General features: G+C 34.0%; 1 long non-coding RNA gene across 1 annotated transcript in view; it reads left to right on the top strand.

The window, feature by feature from the left end:
- Window positions 1-21,088, top strand: part of LOC139316152 (uncharacterized) — a 101,533-nt gene that overhangs the window by 69,306 nt on the left and 11,139 nt on the right. Inside the window, exon 2 of the long non-coding RNA XR_011600345.1 lies at window positions 13,518-13,569. This is a non-coding gene — a long non-coding RNA (uncharacterized lncRNA). The remainder of the gene's footprint in view (window positions 1-13,517; window positions 13,570-21,088) is intronic.

The following is a 21,088-nucleotide window of genomic DNA, read 5'->3' as shown; positions in this document are numbered from 1 at the left end:
TCCTCCTCCTGAGTAGCCACTCCTGCCTTTTGGCAGCCCTGCATGCTCGAGCATTGAAGAGAGGCTCCTCCACTTCGCTCTCTCCACTTGAAGGAACCTCTGGAGGTTCTGAAGGCCCTGGCTGAGTCTCTGCCTCTGGCACCACATCCTCTTCAACCTCCTCGCTGTCCGCTGTGAGCGCTGGCTGTGCAGGCTGCTGGTGCAACACCACATCAGCCTCCTCTTCGTCGGGATCAGCCACGATCCGGGCAGGCCGCTGGCAGGCCACAACACTGGATTTGTCTTTTTCATACAGCCTTTTTCTACGTTGTTGTCATAAGCTTATGGAAGAGAAGGGTTTCTTTTTAGTTAATAATGCTTAATGATCTACTGTGCAAAAGAGAAATGCCAAGAAATTACTAGGCCTGTATAAGACCCTGGTTTCACCTAAATTAGATACTTGGTTTCTGGTTTTTGAATAATTCTGAGGATTTTGAAGTTCCTGGCTGCAAAATGGCTTGGGACTATAATAGAACATATTATTAGGAATGTGTACAAGGAGTAAATTACAAAATAAGGAACTTTCAAAAAATAATTTTACCTTTTTCTATTTTGTGCTGGTATTTTTTGAGGGCTTTTAAAATAATCATCTTTAACTAAAGAAAAAATCTTTCTAATAACATTTTATCTAACATCTGATATGTTCATGAAGTATCACTGCTCAATATAAAACCATTTGTAGGCAGGTTTTAAAAGCACTAAATGCTATTATTCAGATTTTTAAAATATGTGATTTTAGCTTTTAAACTGTTTGAAGTATTTACTTGTAACATTTCTGATAAATGCATCTTTAGAGACAGTAGTATAATCTTCATTACCACAAGGAATTACTTTCATAGCTAATAGAAAAATAAGCCTCCCTGTAATTATAAATAAGTTACAGTTTTAACTATGGTCTATTACCGCCTCCATAACATGACTCTATTTCTGTACTCTGCCTTTTTTCCCCCAACTCAGTTATATAACTGGCAGAGTTATTGCTAGTTTTTCATGCATACGTATTTATCACCTGCACAATAAATATGACTGAATGTAGTTTTGTTTTGTCTTACTCAAACAGATGGCTATATGTTGATATATATACACACACAGTAAGGCAGCTAAATGCCGAGTCTTTCAAATGTTATGAAAACGAAATATGTTGTTTAAGTAGATGCCTAAATACAAATATTTCTTTTCTTTACAGCAATGCAGAAATAAAGTGTTAGGAATCTCTTTTAACTCTTTTGGAAACCAAAGGGGTAGTATTAATATGACCACTGAGAATATTTTAGGAAGATGTTGTAAGCAAGCACTTATCCCTTGAGTGAAGAGTCATCTTAGTAAATTCCTTTAAAATAGGTCAGGGAGTTGATCCAGCCTTCTTGAAGATATAACATAGAAATCTGAGATCTTTTTCTTAATCTTGTAAAGTGGCCTATTGTGTTATGAAATGATGTAGCAGAAAACGTTTTGAATACTGAAATGGAAGAAAACCTGGAAAATATCTCTTATCATCCATTATCTTTCTCCCTCCCTTCCTCTCTCTCTCATTATTATGTCATATACTTTCTCAAGTATATATTCTTCCTAGCCTTTTCTCATAACACAGTTGAAAATAAAACATTCAGTCTTTGTAGTGTGGTAAGTTTTCATCAACATTAGAAGGCCTATAACATATATGAACATTGTTGTACATATACATTATGTGCATTAGATATACAGTATATATTTCAAAATTTATTACAATTCTGAATTTGAATGTGATTACAGTTGTGAACTTCAAAAATATTGTGAAATATATTCCAGATTAGTTTAGGACTGTTAAATATAAACACTAAAAGTGTCTGCCTGCCTGCCTCCCCCCCTCTCTCTGATAACTATATACAATTGAACAGGAGCACAAAGGCTCATGTGTTAGAATGGTGGGTTGACAATCAACAAGCCTGCATTTGAGATCCAATGCTGCTGTGTGTTGGGATGAGCTCCTGTCATTCGCTCCAGCTCATGCCCACTGAGCAGTTTGAAAGCATGCAAACACGAGTAGATAAATAGGTACCATTAATGGGGACATGAAAGGTGCCCCCACTGGACATCCCCTGGGCAATGGTGATATTTCTGGCTAATCTTTTGAATCAGAACCACCAGAGGCGATAAACCGAAGCACCATGGGATGGGGATACACAATTGGAATCTTAAAATAGAACATTATGGGAAAACAGGAAATCAGTGAAAACTTGTTTGGTTTCTTTACTTGATTTTGATTTGCTGTTGCTTAATACTATGTAAAATAATCTTCTTAACAATTTGATCATTTTTTGACTTAGAAATATAATTAAAATAATGTCTTAATATAAGCAAAGTACTGTTTATTATTCATAAGTAATATTGAATGAATTCATTTCTCTCATAAAGTGCTCAATGTGAGAAATAAAGAAATGCTCAATAGAAATAAAAAGTACATACTTTGAAAACCAAAACATCCTGGGACCCAAGTACTTGAAAGAATGGTTGTGGCCATTTCCCTTTGTCCATATATTGAGGCAGCTGATGCCTACAGAGATTGTTCAGGAAGTTTTCTGTTCCTGTAATTCTTTCCCCAGAAGGATCCACTTGGAAACAAGTTTTTTGTATTAAGGATCCGGCAAAGTTATTTATATGCACTTATTTGTTTATTTTAATGCTAGATTTTATTTTATTTTATTTTGATTCCTGCATTTGTTTGTTTAGTGACAAGTCCATTGTTAAAGAGAAAAATAGAACTATAACAAAGAAAGAGAGATAGAAGGACTGAGTGAAAACACTATTTTTATTCTTTTACATTCCTTTGTATTGAAGGATAGAATGCTAAAACTGATACTAATCCTTTACCAAAATTCCTACATCAACATGTGTTGAAAATCTGAAGATTCAGAAGTTTGGCACCAGGTGAACAACTGCTTAACCTGTTTTCATATTTTTTATTTTTGTGTTATGTCTTTGTAATTATTGGAATGAAACTGTGAGGTTTGTGATGCTCTGTGTTTATAAAAAAAACAAGATGGAGGAAAATGTGGGGAAACTATTAATTAATGGATAAAACTGAGCTGCATTAATTGCTGTATGTAGCTGCTGTTGTGAGCACTTAGAGAAAGTTTCTAGTTTTCCAGATTTTTCTGACTCCTTTTTGATTTTCAAGCAGTGAGTGTCTGCAGAGTTGCAAAATGTCAATCCCAAATTCATATATTTTTTCATTTTCATTTTTTCCCTGGAATTTACTTTGTGCTTAATCAAATGAAAATTAAATGAAAAGTTGAATAGCTTTCCTTTAGATTTTTAAAATGTATACATTTTGTAATCCTGTCAAAATATTTAGAAGAATATCTTGCCAATTTTCTATTGTAATGCAGAGACCAACTATAAAATATCCAGGCAAATAGAGTCCAGCAAAGCCAATGAGTTTTATTGAACTGTCTAATCTTGATTATCTATAAATCTACATATAAAAAGAATACGCTGAAAACAATAATATTCTTATAACTTTCATTCACCCAAGCCCCCTGCTTTTCCTAGCACAGTCTTGCAGTTTCAACTGAAGTTTGGAGAGAAGATCCATGGATATTCCTTGGAACTCTCCTCAAAGTCACAATCTTTGTTAAAGTGGTGCTGGATCCTATCATATTTGTGTTAATATTGCTATCAAACTGATTTTACTACCTGTATTTAACTGAAACATGTAACAGTAATTTGACTCATAAAAATCCATTACAAAACTAGTTTGTATGTCCAAGTTGCACAGGGATTCCCTTTAGAAAATTACCATTGCTTGTCATTTTTTTTTAAATGGAAGAACCTATTATTTTAGGATATTTTCATTTGACTTATAGTGAATAACAAGAATTACAAGAAATATAAGATTACTTGGATCATTTGCTATACTCTAAAACATTATTAATTCGTCTGTTTCTACAATATGACCCCAAGATGAAGTATAATAAGAGCACAGCAAAGGAATATTTAGAGAATTGGTTAGAAAATCTGAAATGCTAATGGATGATAAAGAAGACAGATAAATTTATTTTATATAGCAAGATTTTTTTTCAGTTTGAACAATATAAATTATATGAACAATATAAAAGTTGATCAAGACAAACTATTTTGTAATTTTGTGACATGCCAAGAGACTAGAATTGAGCAATAATAACTCTGAATAGGAAAAAAAACATATTCTTCAATCTTACCTTCTTTGTTGATAGGATTATAAACTACAGAAATTGTGGGATGTGGTAGAAATATCAGTCTTGAATTCAAGAAAGCATTTCATGTTATTTGAAACATGATAAATTTCTCGTTTTTTTATGACTTCACAGCCATTTAAGCATTGTACTGTAGTACTCATTAGCAAGTATTAGCCTGAAGAAAAAAGTTTTAAGTTGAATATTGGAGGATACTATCCTGGCCCTGTGTTGCTAATTTATATAAATAGGTTAAATAGAAGAAAAAAAAGTATGTTTATCAAATCTGAGGATGACATGGAACTAACGGGAAAATAATTGTGAGATTTAATGCAAGGTTTGGTAATAAATATCAACACTGCAGGTACTTTAGCAGCAGACGCTCAGGGAGAAGATATAACTAGATATGTTGATTTATTGCAGACAAGATAACAATCATGAATATATAGAAGCTATAGTTCTTGCAAAATATAGGGAGTATGAGATACTGTTTGTGCATATGCACACCTGCACATGTAGAGAAAGCTTTAAATTTTTCAAGGAAATAGAAATTTGGCTGTTCTCTGCACATCTTAAAATTGGGAGGTTTTTTTTTACATTACATTTCTGTATAGTCTGAAAACTGTTGATTGTCACCTCATTGGCTTAATTCCTTATATCACATCTATCTGTCTATTTTCTCCTTTTTCTCATCTTCTGAGTTTGGAGGTGTCAGATACATCTTCAACTCCCTAATTCTGGTTGATGATCATTGGTAACTATAATATTGCATTTTCCATTTCTTTTCTGGCTGAATCTGTGACATATTCCTATTTTGGACACCTCACTGCCTTCCTCTTCTTTCCCAAGACTAATAGGAAGGAATTGTTTTATTTTGTTGAATTAGTATAATTTCCATCCTTTTGGACCATTGTTTCATTTCTTAACATCAGACAGAAGTAATGCAATATATATCAATGTCTTTAACAGGGACTTGTACTATTCAGATCTCCTAGGAAAGATCTATACCCTCTTTTAGTTGTAGAAATGTCTCCCTCTCCACAGCAAGTCTGATGACAGTTAATTTGTTGGTTATAGGCTTCACAGAATAATAAGTGTCACAATACAAACCATAGATTTTGACATGAACTCGTTATGTGAGGCACAAAAAATATCACCTAAATTGTGCAATCTGGATTATTTTAGGCAAATTCTCTTGGATGGCCTATAAATGTGCTGGTCTTCTCACAAGTTGCTTATCCTTTCAGAGTGAGTGATTTCATTTGTTTGATGTTACTCACAAAAGTATTATATTTGTCCAATCCCTCCTGCATCAGGAGTAGAGTTTCCCATTTTCTAGTTTTCTCTGTTATTAGGCCAATTATAACTCTAACTCAGATTGCTCCATAGGAGAATCAGGTTCCTTGGTGGGAAGGAGAATCAGGTTCCTTACCAGTCTGACATGGTCCAGCAGAATGGACATGCTACAGGTCCTGTTGGCCAAGGTCCTGTTGTCTGTTTGTCAGGGTCCGTAGGCATGCTTTTTCTGTTGTAGCACCTACCCCATGGAATAATCTCCCTCTGGAGATTAGGGTTGCCCTGACTTTGTTTGACTTTCATGAAGAACTGTTCTGTACCAGGCTCTGTATTTTAATTTTTGTATTTGTAATTGGGATGGTCATTAATTTGTTTTCCCATTGTTTGTGGCCCATAGTCACTTGTTGAGATGTGCAGCTATGCAATTGAATGGATAGATGGATGGACGTCCTTAGGTATCAGTAAAGTATAATTCACATAAGAGTAAGGTTATTAATTAAATATCATAGAACAATAACTGCTGAAAGAACAGATGAGGTATAGGAGCTGCCAGTTAACTTGCTAGGTTAGCTAGTCAGAGCTCCTTAGCAGCAATCTGGACTGGAAATAATCAAGCAAAGAAAAATTTCTCTGAGCTCTGATTGCCTAATATTTATTAGAAAAAAAATTAAGTTGACAGTATATCACCACATCCTGTAGGGAACTGTAATTCTGCCTCTTTGAGTGCAAAGAGTCTATAGATATTTCAGGTAGATAGGATATCCAGTTAGGTTCAGTTTATGTTAGTTCTGCAAATAAAATTATTGAACAAAATGAAGGATGAACATTGACAACTGCTCCCTTGGTCTTTCAGTATCATAATGAATGCGATACTCTAATTTGCCTCTGCTGTTTCTGGAAAAAGTATATTCCACCTTGCATTATTCTATTATCTATAGTCATAACTAAAATAGTTAAAAGGGTGAGAAAAATGAGAATATAGAGCATGGGTGTGTGTGTCACTAGAGAGCTGTGGACAACTAGGAATTATCTTCATTTTACCTGAATGTTGCAAGTAGAAGGCTATTAGGATTAATCAAATGTACAGGTACAGATTAGGTGAAACCTGGCTCAATAGCAATAACTGTGGGAGGGATCATGGACTGCTAGTGGACAATCACTTAAATATGAGTGTGTGGCAGCAACCAAAAAAGTCAACACAATCTTAGGTTGTATTAAAGAGGGATAGAATCAAGTTCACGTGAAGTATTAGTACCGCTTTATAAAGCATTAATAAGATCATATTTAGAATACTGAATCCATGTTTGGTCACCATATTATAAAAAAGATTTAGAGATTCTGGAAAGAGTGCAGAAAATAGCAACAAAGTTGATTAAGGGGATGAAGGCTAAAACATATGAATAATGGCTGCAGGAATTAGGTTTGTATAGTCTAGTGAAAAGAAGGGCTATAAGGTGACATGATAGCATTTTTCCAACTTTTTGAGGGGCTGCCAGAAAGAAAAGGGGATAAGCCTATTTTTCCAAGCACCAGAAGGCAAGACAAGAAACGATGGATGGAAACTAATCAAGGAGAGAAGGAACCTAGAAGTAAAGAGGAATTTCGTAATAGAACAATTAACCAGTGGAACAGCTTATTTTCAGAAGTCGTGGGTGCTTCATCACTGGAGGCTTTTAAGAAGAGACTGGACAGCCACTTGTCTTGAATTGTATAGGGTAATGATGGCGAACCTTTTCAGCACTGAGTGCCGAAAAGGGAGCGTACGCTTGTGTTCAGGGAAATGACCCAGGAGAGGAACTGCCCGGTGTGCATGCTTGTATATGCATGTGCACCAGGCAGCTCCTTTTCTGGTTTCTGGTGCACACGATCAGCTGGCTGGTGCACATGCGGAAATTGGAAGAGCAGCTCTTCCAGTTTCCGGCACTGCTGCACGCGCAAAGGCCAGCTGATTGTCACGCACGCATGTGCCCCAGAAACCCAGAAGAGCAACAGCCAAGGCCGTGCGTGCCAGGCAACGTGGCTCTGCATGCTGCTTTAGGCACGCATGCCATAGGTTCGCCATCACGGCTATGGGGTCTTCTGCTTGAGCAGGGGCCTGGACTAGAAGATCTCCAAGGTTTTCCGACTCTGTTATTGTGTTATTACTGCATTGGAGAAAGAGCCAGATATCTGGAGAATGGAAGCTTATTTGAAAGCTAATAATAATAAAGAGACCTTCTCGACATTGCCAATCAGTTATTTATTTCTTTATTTTGGAAAGTGCTTTAAATTCTTATAGGAACTTTGAAGGCCCAGGAATGGCAAGCCTTGTAAGATGCATAAGTATTGGCCATAAAAAGACTAAAATGCAAACAGTAGAATGAACTGAATTGTTATAGGTAAATTCAGGCAATGGGTATTATTACGAGGTAGCATTTTCTCTCTCTCTCATCTTCAAATTATAGGTGATATGCTGAGAATCTCAAGAATGTGTAACAGAGCCTTTCTCTACTAAGCCATAAATTGAATTGCCTGTACTGAATGGGTAGCCTCTTTGCCAGAGAGCACGGTTTGCTGAACTGGTGCTACTGAGAAAGAAGAGAGTCATCTTTTTAAAAAAATATTTCAACATCAGTACAACCCTCAGCTCATTAATACATGGTCAATCAGTATTAAGATCTTTTGCAAAGGACAAAATGTACAATAGACTGGTTGGTTAAGTAGTCAATGGGTTTATTACAGTACTAAGTGTTTGAAGAAGATGGTAACTTGGGAGAGACATGAGCAGCAAAATATAAGTAACCAGTCTTACACTTAAGTCATGGTAAAATTTCAAAACTATGGGGAAGTATGTATATAATTGCTTGTATAATGAGACAGGTGGCATATAATATTAACAAGTAAGTAAGTAAGTTGTTTGCGATGATGTAATTCTCCCTATTTTTAGGAAAAGGGAAGGACAAATTAGGAGTAGATTTTTAATCTTTCTGATTCACCTACTTTCCTTGTTTCCTCCAGCACCTGTAATTGTATGGAATGGTTCTGAGCCAAAAGTACAAGAAGGTTTTCCACTTCATAAAAGAGCAATTAACTGTTTTAAATGGCTTAATTCTAGTATGCAATATGTATTGCCATCTAGGCATGCCCTGTCAAGTGTCTTCTGGAGTTTCTGCGGAATTTGAGCCAGTGAAAGGAATGATTTTGGTAAACTTAACTAAATGGTATAAATGGTCTCTATCTACAATATTATGATTCTATAAATCTGTAGAATCATAACTACTCTGAGTGGAAACGACATATTCATGTACAGAATTTACTGGTTCTGATACAGATGCAGCACTGTTGGGAAGCTACACATAGCTGGCACCGGTAGTCCTTGATTCATGATCACAATTCTGCTAAACCCTGTGGAAAGCAAGATTTGTTAAGTGAATCACTGAAGTTGTTAAGTTGGTAGCACGATTGTTAAGTGAATCTGGCTTTTCCATTGACTTGCTTGTTAAAACATTGCAAAAGGGGATCACATATCCTCAGGACATTGCAACTATCATAAATATGAACCAGTTGCCAAGTACCCAAATTTTGACCATGTGACCTTGGTGATGCTACAATGGTTATAAGTGAAAAACAGTCCTAAGTCCTTTTTTCAGTGCCATTGTAACTTTGAACGGTCACTAAATGAACTGTTGTAAGTCAAGGACTACTTGTACTACTGCTATGTGAAATAGATGCAGAATAAGACACGTGTGTAAAACATCGTGTCAACAAACAAAACGTACTCATTTAAAAAGAACATTCATTGCTGCAAAAATATTTCTGTTGTGACAAACTATGGGATAGGGAAAGTTATCTGTCTTTTACTTTTGATGGCAAAAGAATAAGAAACCAGAAAGATGTTTTTTCTTTTTATATTTGCTTTTTTTTATTTTGAGCACTGAACGAGTAATAGCAAGGACTGATTGATGGAAAGAGGCCACCTGTGTTGTGCTGTGGTTGCTGTTCTTCTACTGCCATGAATGCCCAGGCATTGAGGGAAAAGGAAAAATTTGCAAAGCTGACTATTGCCTAGAGAATGTGGGCAACTACATTTTTTCTCACTGAATTCAACAAAATTATGTGCATTTGTTGGACGTTTCTCATATACCTATAAACAACATTTTAAGCATATGCTTCTCTCCTAATAGAGAGAAACCAATGGTTGGCTGTGTTGATTTTCCAAAAGGTCTACCCTCACCTTCTTATACTCAATGTTGAACTGCTTCATCTATTTATAAAATAGCCATGATTGTACTATTTACTTCTTTAAAATGTTAGCATCCATTATGAAAGTAAATACTTCGTTTGTTTTAGCTATGTTGTGTAACTACTGTGATCCACCACTTCCTCTCGTTCTGAGAATACATAAACTGGCTTTCAGAAAAAACAAACTGAGAACAGTTGGTTAAACTAGAAGTTTAAGTTATACGATACTTAAAAGCCATGATTTTGGTCCCATCATTCATTAACATGCCTTGATATAGGTGAACAAAACAAAAAGATTTTGGTGAAAGAACAAAACAAATCTTTCTTGGCACTTACTAAACTGAAGGCAGATCTCTCTACTTTCTTTCTATGTTTTTATTACTTAGGTAGTTTTTCACTTTCATATCTGTATGACATTTCCTTTTAGGTATCAGATTAAAATCCATTACACTCTCTGGTCTAATACAAAAACCTACCATGTTTCCCCGAAAATAAGACCCTGTCTTATATTTCTTTGAATCCAAAATAAGCGATTGGCCTTATTTTTGGGCAGGTCTTATTTTGGGGCATGTGGAGGAAACCAGAGTAAATGGCGGGGACCAGATACGTATGCATTTAAATATTTTCGGGGAGGGCCAATTGGAGTTATTATCAGGGGATGTCTTATTTTCGGAGAAACGGTAGTTATGATTAATAATTTTGCTTTAAAATCTGTTTTAAGTTATCTGAATTATTGTTGTTACAGTTGCAACAAGTGAGTAGTTTTAGTCAGAATATTTAATTTTTGGTTTTCAATTCTTTTAAAACATTTAAAATTAACCATCATCCTAAGTAAGTCTGAAAAGTATGGAAGAAGAAACAAAGAAGAAATTTGTTGCATTTTTCTTCTTGGATTGGTTGTTGCTTTCATTTTTCTTAATTTGTCTGTTTAAATATGTAAATAGTGTGAGAATGAATAGGGTATAAATAAGCTAATTATTTAATTAACTAATTAACAGTAGAAATAAGTTCTGTAAAACTGTATTTTATTGTAAAAAGTGGTTAACTGTGGGGTTACCTTCCTACAAAGAATGTATGCATAGTAGAAGGACAATTGTTTTCTTGATAATATTATGTACAAAAATATGCTAGATAAAAAAGCTTTCTTGTCTAGGCAAGGATGCTGCTATTTAATACTATGTTGATTTTACCAAAGGTTTTATCAATTAAAATGGAACTTATAAAATATTATTAAGGTAGCAAAATGAAATTGAGAGGTAATTACATTTCTACCTACTATTAGTACAGTGAATCAGTAAGTCTCATTATACCTAATTAAACCTAATACTGACTGTAAGTTGTTACTTTTTTTAATTTTTTTGTATATGATTTGGGGAATAGCTTAAACTGAAGACAGACACAGTAACTACAGTCTCTTTTACATTAAAGATATAATCAGAAAGGTCTGTATTCATAAATAAAACATAGTATGGGATAAGAGAATGAGAAATATGTAAATGTAATGCATGAAAAAGAGACCAAAGGTTAAAAAACAAAAAGGAAAGGAAACAGAGAGTGATGTTAAAGAAAGCAAAATGCACTCTGACTAATTACCATGAAAAGCATGATAAATCATGGACATATATCCTTGACTTTTGACTGATAGAACCTGCTGAGTGCAGTTTTTCATGCATGGCTGCCTCTTCATCTAATTTAAACTAGCATCACTATCAGTACAAAAAAATGGAGCACAAGAAGAAAAAAAGAGGGAATGCAAAAATATTCCCTTGCTGTTGCATAAAGCTTCTTAAATTATACATTTGGCTCCCCAAAATAAAATGCAATAAGCAAGAGTTAAGTGTTTAACTTCCTTTCGTAAGGTAGGAAATTCTGGCTGCTTGGGCTGTCAGCTGACAAACTACCCTGCTTCATGGTTACCTTTCTGCTAAAGTAGATTTTATTAGTGGCGAGCTGAAACAATTTCCCTTAAACTTTATTCTAGCTTTACCTTCTATCCTATTTTACAATTCATATATTTCATGATTACTTTTCAGTTATGATGGAGCTTGGATTCTTCCTACTATTGCTAGCCGTTGTCCCTGGATCATGTCTTCTTCTTATAGGCCAGGGTCTCCAATCTTGGCAACTCTTAAGATTTGTGGACTTCAACTCCCAGAATTCTGGGAAGTCCACAAGTCTTAAAGTTGCTAAGATTGGAGACCCCTCTTATAGGCCATGCAACACTTGTATTTAGTTTACCCCGATTGCTGCTAGTCTTGGGCCTCAGGTAATTTGCTGCCAAACCTGCTACTTCTAATGTGCCTCTATCACTTTAGCATTTCATTGCTTTGGTCTGGAGTCTTTTCTTGCTGAATTGTTATTCGCTGGCACTCACCCATACTCTACTGAATCCCTTCTGCTCTCCTTGAAGCTCTTCCTTATACGTTCCTCTTCACAGTATAAAGTATAAGCTTGGCTACTGGGGTTCATTTTTGATAAAAAAAGTATCATTGAGAATTTCTCTAGGAAGCATATTGGACATATTTTTTCCTGCCTGCTACTTTCATCTAGTTTATTTGAAACCCAGCATATCAGAATTAATCAAGCGTCCCTTCCAAATTAATTGTGTTAGGCTAAATTAAGCATTTTTCTTTAATTCAGAGGTGAGTGGAAGGATATAACTAATTTGGAATGTTTCTATTTATTAATTTTAATGGTTATAAAATGATACCTCATTCATGCACACAACATTTATCTATGAATCAAAGGGCTTTTATTCTCACTTGAAATGATTGGTAATGATGATTTTGTCCAACATTTTTGGTAGAATAATTCTTAATTAAATTTGTCACCTTAGTCAGGAATTGTTTATTAATATATTACTCTAAAAAACTTTGGCATTATATGTTATCTATTGGGAATTGTACATATTTGTTGTGGCTGTTTATTAAATTACTTGGGTTAAATACAATAAATACAATTGTACATCATGGAATTACAAATAGGCTGTTATTTATTGTGTTATAATAAGAATTTGTATTGATCAAAATCGAAAGTATAGTATTGTAACAGAAACTTTTAAAGAGCAGAAGAGTTGCATGTGAATTATACATATTCTGTCTAGTAATGTTTTCCATATCCGTTTAAGATTATATTAATAATGTCTTCTTGTCTGACGTTTAGGTTGTCAGAGGAGCATTTTAATGTATACTGTTGTTTTATACTCTGCAATGTAACTTGTTATCTGTCCATTCATTAAAATGCATGCTAAACTTTAATGATTCTTTAGTATAGGTTTTTTTGGTCATTCATTATATTTGGATAGAAAATAAAAGGTACTGTTGCTTTTTTCAGTGAGAAGAGTAAACACTTTATTTCAAAAGGTACCTCTTCTGCCTGCCTACCTGCTGTCAGTCGTGCCAAGATTGCTGGATTTTATTTTATTATTTTAAGACAGTATTCAAGATTGAATGACAAATACAAGTCCCCAAATCAGTGACATATTAGGAATTATTTTTGACTTAAGCCTGCCATTGATGTAACTTTCACAATAGTATTTTTTGTTAACTGAGACAGGTTTTTACAAAATTAGTGTTGACATGTACTGTGTATTATTTTCTGGATTTGTATGAAACTATTGAAAATACTGAATGAAAAAAAAACTTTAACAAAAAAGAGTTTTGTGATGCTGTGGGAAACTTCTTTGGTGCCTTATATTATTTCATCTATGAGAAAGAAATTGGTTAACTACTTATGTAGACTTCATGTTTCGTTCTTTTTAAATTTTAGTTTCCTGAATACAATCATCCATACGAAACAAGAAGACACAGTTTAAATTCTTGTAAGTACTACTCAGCCATGAAGACCAGTTAGTGATAGTCATGCTGATTATGTGTTAAGGAAATTGACATCAAATGAAACTGAGGAGATTCAGCTAAGAAACTTTCATAGCACTGTAGTGTTGTAAAAGAAAAAAAGCAAATCTAACCACTTACTTATTATAATTATTTAATTCACTTAAATAATAAGTGTGGCAAGAAAGGTTGTAAAATGGGGTAAAATTCTCTTACCTACCGTCTTGCTTCCCAACGAGGAAATTTAGGACTCAGTGGTGGTCGTAAATCAAAGACAAGCTGTAGAGTCTTCTCATGATTGAGGAGCTGCAATCTTGTAAAGTCTTCCCAATCATAGGCAGCAGCTCTCAGAAATGCTAGTTTAAGGGTGCAGGCACGTTCTAATTTGCCTCTCCCCTGGGTACGAAAATACAGTTGAACACACTCTACCCTTCCTAGAAGCTAATATTGAAATCCAGGAGAATCTCTTATGATTCAACTCAATTACTGCACATTCTTAATTCATGTCGTTCGGTAGCTGGGCAACTGTTCTCTGTAAAAATTTCCCCCCTTACTGAAAAAGAAAGCAATGAGGATCTGCAGGGAATTTGGATTTTCACTACTCTTTATATATCACTGTTTCCTATAAAGGAATGCAAGGTTATAAAGCAATAAATCACAGAAACAAATAAAACAATGAAGGTAGATCTAGTTCTATAATACTGACAAGTATGGAAACTAAAAATATATATGCAGTCAGATGACTATCATTTACTTGAAAAAGTTTGTCCTATAGATGCCAGGATATCATTATGTTTTAAACTGCAATGCTTAATGAGACAGTTTGGGAACTTATCATGCTAATACATGGAGAGAGTTCCAAAATTAGGATACCATTAGCAATCAATCCTATACTGAACCATCTGGAGGTCACAAAGGCAGGTTAATAACAAGCAGGTCCTAGCAGGGCAATTGTAATACACAGGTTGGACAAAGTTATGATGTTGATGCTGCCAGAACAATCTGAAACTGTAAACCTGGTTCTGCCAGAAAACCAGCAATGTAAATGCATGCTGTGTCTACCCACAGACAATATCTATTTTATCACATCAGTCTGTTGTGTGAACAGATTGATCCATATCAAGTCTCAATCTGATTTGGCATGTCTAAACCTTATGGCAAGTCTTTTAATATGAACACAAAATTGCTTCATTTGCTGAACGTGGTTCTATTCCTTTTCTTTTCTTAACAAATACAAGCAATTATCATTTTTAAGGGAGTATGTGCCACATGTGAATAATATTTAAGATAGAAAAAGCTTTCTATGCCTTACAATTTTGTGCTCATGAACATGTATCACCTCCGCCTCTGCCTTTTGGTTGGATATTGCAATATATGTTCCAAACCAAGCATTAAGCTAGGTAATATGCCTTGAAATTTCCTGACAAATAACCTAAGAAATTTATAATATTATATTCATTATTTTATTATCGAAAACTATTGTAAACTGTAACTTTGTAATTTTTTTCATTTTTTTCTCTATGATTATTAAAATTGTTTTCTTTGTTACGCTAATCTTCTCATTTTTCTTTTTTAACAAAATATTTATATTTTGATATTGATGAATGCTTATAGGAAATGAAAAGAAAATTAAAATGTTTTATAATTAACATGCTTTATGAAGTACTTGGAAATTTGATTTTTAAAGAATTTTTCTAATGCCATGTTAAATATTTTTATATATCTTTATTTCAATAGATAAGATCCGTTTTCTTACAGATGTTGGGACTGCAAAATTTTTTAAATGAACGCTATGTCATTTTCCATCTTTTCAAATACTCCCACAATTATAAGAAAATGCAAATCCTTACATTATTAGTTTTTATTTTTGCTTCATTACATTTTCAGAACAACGACCAAACCTGGAAATAAAATTATTACATTTTTGTCCTTCAAATCAGTCTTGACTTCTGATGATTGCCTGGACAAATCCTTGTAATTTTCACGCAAGGTTTTCAGAACTGCTTTTCCATTGCTTTCCTCTTATGACTGGAAGCTCAGTCACCCAGCTTTCTTCATGCTTAAAACCATACTGGAACTCATACTCTCCTAGTATTTAATCTAGCCTGTAGTTTAAATTGATTCTCATATAGTTTTTATGTATAATTGGAATACAATCAGTATATGACTTCTTTGATTATTACAAGCTTGTCTTAATTGTGCAGTCTGTTTGTCCTGAAAGGATTGAAATTGCGAATATTTTTATTTTTCAAAGTATTAAAGAATTTATATAGCATGAATGGTAGACTTATAGTTTTTGATCTTTTTTATCAAGAATTAAAATATATATTTTTCAACTTGTTGCTTTCTGCGCTAAAGGTAACTTTACTTTTGAAATAATGGAAGGACAATGTAAAATAAGCTAATTAAATTAAAATAACTCTGCTTCAAGAAGATGGTAAATAGAATTGTGTTTGCCTCTTTCCTTCTTATATTTCACAAGAATTGCTTGTTTTCTCAGTATCCTAACTGAATGCTTATGATATCTCAAGCCCGATGGAAAACCACAATGTAAAGAAAACATAATTAGCTTAAATGACAAAATCTGAGCTATTTGGTCAAAAAATAAAACAAAAAGTACTTTAATAAAAGACTGAAAACTTTTTAGGGGCTTTTTGCTGAAAATGGAAAAAAATGAAACAGTGATTTGTGGATTTGCTGATTGAAAAAGGGGTTGACTATGGAACAGATGGGATCTCTGTAACGTACTTTGAAAAAGGGACCAGGAATAATAATAATAAATTGTAGCTGCTGCAAAGAACACTGGAAATTGCTTCTTTAATTATCTTTTTCTTTTTTTCTTTAACTGTATTGCTTTTTCGCTTTTTTCTTCTCTAACGTTTCTTTAGATATTTAACTATATAACCAGTTTAATGTCGTAGTAAAGACATCTGGTTATAAACTGTGAGTCTATGAGTTTTAGTCCCACCATAGGACAAAACCAGCCAGGTGGCCTTGGAGTAATCACTTTGTCTTCACTGCTGCTGTAATGCAGATTTGTAAAAAATGTAATGCACAGTCACTAGACTCCAACGGTTGCCAAAGACAAATGATAATCACGTGACCAGAAGAGGGAGTTGTGCCACTAAATAAATAATTATTTATTTTTATTTGTATCCTGCCTTTATTGTTTTTAGAATAACTCAAGGTAGCGAACACATTCAACACACTCTTCCTCCTTCTCCTTTCCCCACAACAACAACCCTGTGGATGAGTTGGACTGAGATAGAGTGACTGGCTTAAAGTTATCCAGCTGACTTTCATGGTTAAGACTGGACTAGAAGTCACTGTCTCCCATTTCCTAGCCTGGTGCCTTAACCACTAGACCAAACTGAAACAACTAAATAATAATATAAGAAATAGATTAAATACAACAAGAAGAACAGGTTACTCGGTCATTTAATTTGTATTATAAATAATTAGTTAATTATATGAATTCAATTACTAACATTCATTATCATATCACAGTATTTATCACAGTATTTATAAGTCCACAACTAGCATTTTTTAAAGTAACAGAGTAAATTTAGGAAATATAAGAAATAATTTTGACAGGAAATTTAGTTTTATCAAACTTTACTTAGGTCTGTAGTCATTAATTTGCATTTGTTTTTAGTATGAAATTCCACTGTGTGCTACAAATTACAGCAATAAGTATGATAAAACAAATATTTCTAAACAAAAATTACATATGTTTCATAAAAATAAGGTGGGATGAATTACAGAGGCTCAATTCTATATTCTGTGAGAGGAAAGTAGAGAGGCTCAATTCTCCATGCCATGAACTGAAATGGAACAAGACTGTAATATTTACCAAACTCTGAAGAAACTCTGAAGTTTCTTAATAGCATACAGTATCCTCACAGCGTATCTAGAAATATAATAGCAGAAGAATTACTTTGAAGACAGTGTATAGAATGATTTCATAGATTTCATTCAGCACAACACAATTGTATTAAAAGTACAATAGCACTGTTGTAGTCCTATTTGTAGGTATGTGTAGCTTCATAAATATCATAGATATCTTTTAGATATAGATATCTTTTCAGCCATATTAGTTTTATTCAAATGTTAATACTCCCAGATCTATGTTATCTGTTTTCTATAATCATATCACCAAACTTGTATCCGTCATATATAATTTATTTTCTTTACTTCCTTGCCTCTACTCTTCCAAGAAATAAAAACAATACATTTTAATGGGGTTTTTGCTTCTTGCCATATGGGAACTTATTAACTAAGTCAAGGTCCAAATAAATGTGCTTTGTATTGAAGGAAGAAAAAATGTTGAATTGTGAGGTGGCTTTCTGAAGCTTGTGCAATTTGATTTCACAACCTTATTCCAAGTTGGATGAGCTCTACACAACCTGTCAACCATGTGCTTCATATTGGTGCTTCAAGCAGTCAGTAAGATATCTTGGACTCAGACCACTGAATGCCTTGAAGACACACAGAGAGAAACAGAGTGTTCTTGAATTGGTGTCAATATCTGTAGCGTAATAACTGAAGGACTAGCCTGATGTACTCACAGTAGTTTGTGTAGATGAGCAGATGGGCTCTTTGAGTATGAATGTAAGAATCTGGGATAAAGTAATATCAAAAAGATAATTGAATAAAATAACTTTTATTAATTGCAGAATAGTTTTTTGGGATTTAAAAATTGATTCCTGTAAGCATCTGTGATTTTTTGCTCTTAATTTAAAAAAAAACATTTCAATAACAGTTCTGTTCAAAAACAGCTTTAAGTTTAAATTTAAAATCTAAATAAAAATTTAAAAGAGCATAGCAGTAGGTAAGGCCTTTGCATTCTAGAAGCTCTGTAGACCTATGTTCTCCATAATAAATCTCCAATGATATCACTTTAGTATTCTTATTGATACCAGATCTTCATATCCAGGAATTATAGCTGATCTACATTCCATGTTAATCTTCACACATCCTTCTTTTTTTAACCAGGTCATCCAAATCTAACTGGCTACAGCAGATGCTGACCTAAAATATTTGACATTATATAATAATACCAACTTACATTCAAGTGTGAAGAAATTGCGTGGAGTTGTACTCCTAGCTTTCATGGGACAAATTTGAAATTAAGATAAATACCGGAAGAAGTTGAAAAATAGAAGTTATGGGAAGTACTTTTAGGCATTGAATTGTAGCACCCACACTATACAGTTGCAGAAAACTAAAAACTTTAGGGAAGGAGGTCATTACTGAAGAAGTAGAGAATTTGGATTGTATGGTCTGTAAATAGTAAATGAAGTTCTGTACAAGCTAGTACAAAATAATGTGTTTTGGAAGAAAAATGGCATATGCAAAGTATAGAAAGTACAATTGCAGTTCTCTGTGACTTTTTAGAAAGGAGTTTTGGAATGATATTAAAATGTCAACCCATATGTTCTATGTTCTATGTTAGGATAATGGTTCCCTACCAGAGAAGATGAAAGTGTTTCTAAGTTTTCAGCATAAATTTAAAATGAAAAACATGAACTCTGTTCAGGTCGGCATTGAATTGTGTGCCGAAGCTTGGTACAGAAAAGACCCATATAGGCGGTCATATTTCAGACTCTCACTGACTTTATACCATTTCACTGGATGTCTTAAGTCAAAGTGTACTAATTTGGCTTTAACACTTCTTCCCTCTTCAGAGAGCTTCACTTTCATTCAATCAAACAGAAGAATGACTACCGTATTTTTTGAAGTATAAGACGCACCGGACTATAAGACACACCTACCTTTTTTGGTGAGGAAAACAAGAAAAAAAAAATCTGCCTCTGCCTCCCAGCAATTTTGCCTCATTGCATCATACAGCAAACAGCCTGCTTTAATTTCATTTTCGTTTTCAGCATAGCTTGATTAGCACAAGGAAAAAAAAATCTGCTCCAACAATTACCTCCTTGCAGCAAGCAGCAGAGGCCTGCGCAAAACAAGTGAGAGCAAAACAGCTGAGAGTTGGAAGGCCGATCCAATCAACTTGTGCTAATTAGGCTGTGCTGAAGCTGAAAGGAGCTGTTTCTTCTTGCTGCTTGCTGGGAGGCAGAGGCCAAAGGGTGGGGGCCAGTGGGTTGGCAGGGCTGCATTCGGTGTATAAGACACACCTAAATTTTCACCCCTTTTTGGGGGGGGGGGAGATGCATCTTATACTCCGAAAAATACGGTAACTCCAAACTTCCCAGGTCTGGAATCCAATTCTATTGGATTAAGGGTATCAGGATTGTGACACTCTGAATATGTACTTGCAATCTTATTCACTGCATCTATTTTGGAAGAACTTTATTATAGCAGTAGCACTTAGACTTATATACCGCTTTACAATGCTTTACAGCCATCTCTAAGCAGTCAGCCTATTACCTCCAATAATTTGGGTCCTCATTTTACTACCTCAGAAGGATGAAAGGCTGAGTCAACCCTGAGTCTGGTGAGATTTGAACTGTCGAATTGTAGGCAGCCAGCAGGCAGCAGAAGTAGCCTGCAGTACTGCACTCTAAGTAATTTTATCAAAGACTGGAAATCTTACAGACTTTTTGCTGAAAATTAAAAAACATGAATTGATGGTATATAGATTTGCTGATTAAATATGACAATGTGGGAAGAAGAGAACCATGTTGTTATTGGAGGGAGAGAAAATAAATTTGTTTGTAACAGCTGTAAAAAAGATCAGAGGCCTCCTCTCCTCAATTTGTATATAATTCCATGCTTATATTAACATTTTAAAGAATTTTTAATGAAAGGAAACATTTTATTGTAAATGTTTTGATACAAAAGAAATACTCAGAGCATGTTCCTTTTCTTCTGTCATATAGGCACATGAACATCTAGATATAAGGCCTTCCTCTTTCAGAATATTGTTTCTCTTTCCAAATAAATTAATCAACTGATTAAAATTAGTATGCTTATTGAGTTTATTTATGTTTCTATTGTTTGATAGCATGTTTTATGATTCTGAGTACTTTATATTATAATTAGATTCATAAACAGAACTCATAATAGCAACAGCACAATGTTCAATAACATATGTATACATGTATGTATGTGTTTATAAGAGAGAGAAAGAGAGAAATAAAGTTAGAATTTATGATCTGTCATGATAATAATTATTGGAGAAAAATTCCAAAGCCAAAATACTCTTTTATCCACTCATGTTACCTATGGAAAAGGCCCTTTTGAAAAAAGTAAAACAGCTTGAAATCTACATAAATATTATTGCTCTGAATTCAAGCTACTGAAATAGAAATTTTCTCCATTCCTAAGAATAGTTAGCTTGGTTTTGTTTTTTTTTTACTTTCTCTCCTGATATTTTGTACTGACTGAATGTCAACTTTTAATCAAGTAAATGTCCAAATGTATTACCTCATATTTCTAGTATAAAAACAAAATAAAATTCATACATATTTATCATCATGGAATCTAGAAACTTAAGATATACTTTTTGTTATTCATATATGTTGTTTTAGGGAGTTATAATTG

The sequence above is a fragment of the Pituophis catenifer genome, unplaced genomic scaffold, assembly GCF_029215685.1.
Source record: "Pituophis catenifer annectens isolate HBS135680 unplaced genomic scaffold, rPitCat1.0.hap2 SCAF_4, whole genome shotgun sequence".
Classification (NCBI taxonomy): domain Eukaryota; kingdom Metazoa; phylum Chordata; class Lepidosauria; order Squamata; family Colubridae; genus Pituophis; species Pituophis catenifer.
The sequence above is the reverse complement of the archived record's forward strand: the minus strand, read 5'-3'. Positions and strand labels throughout refer to the sequence as shown.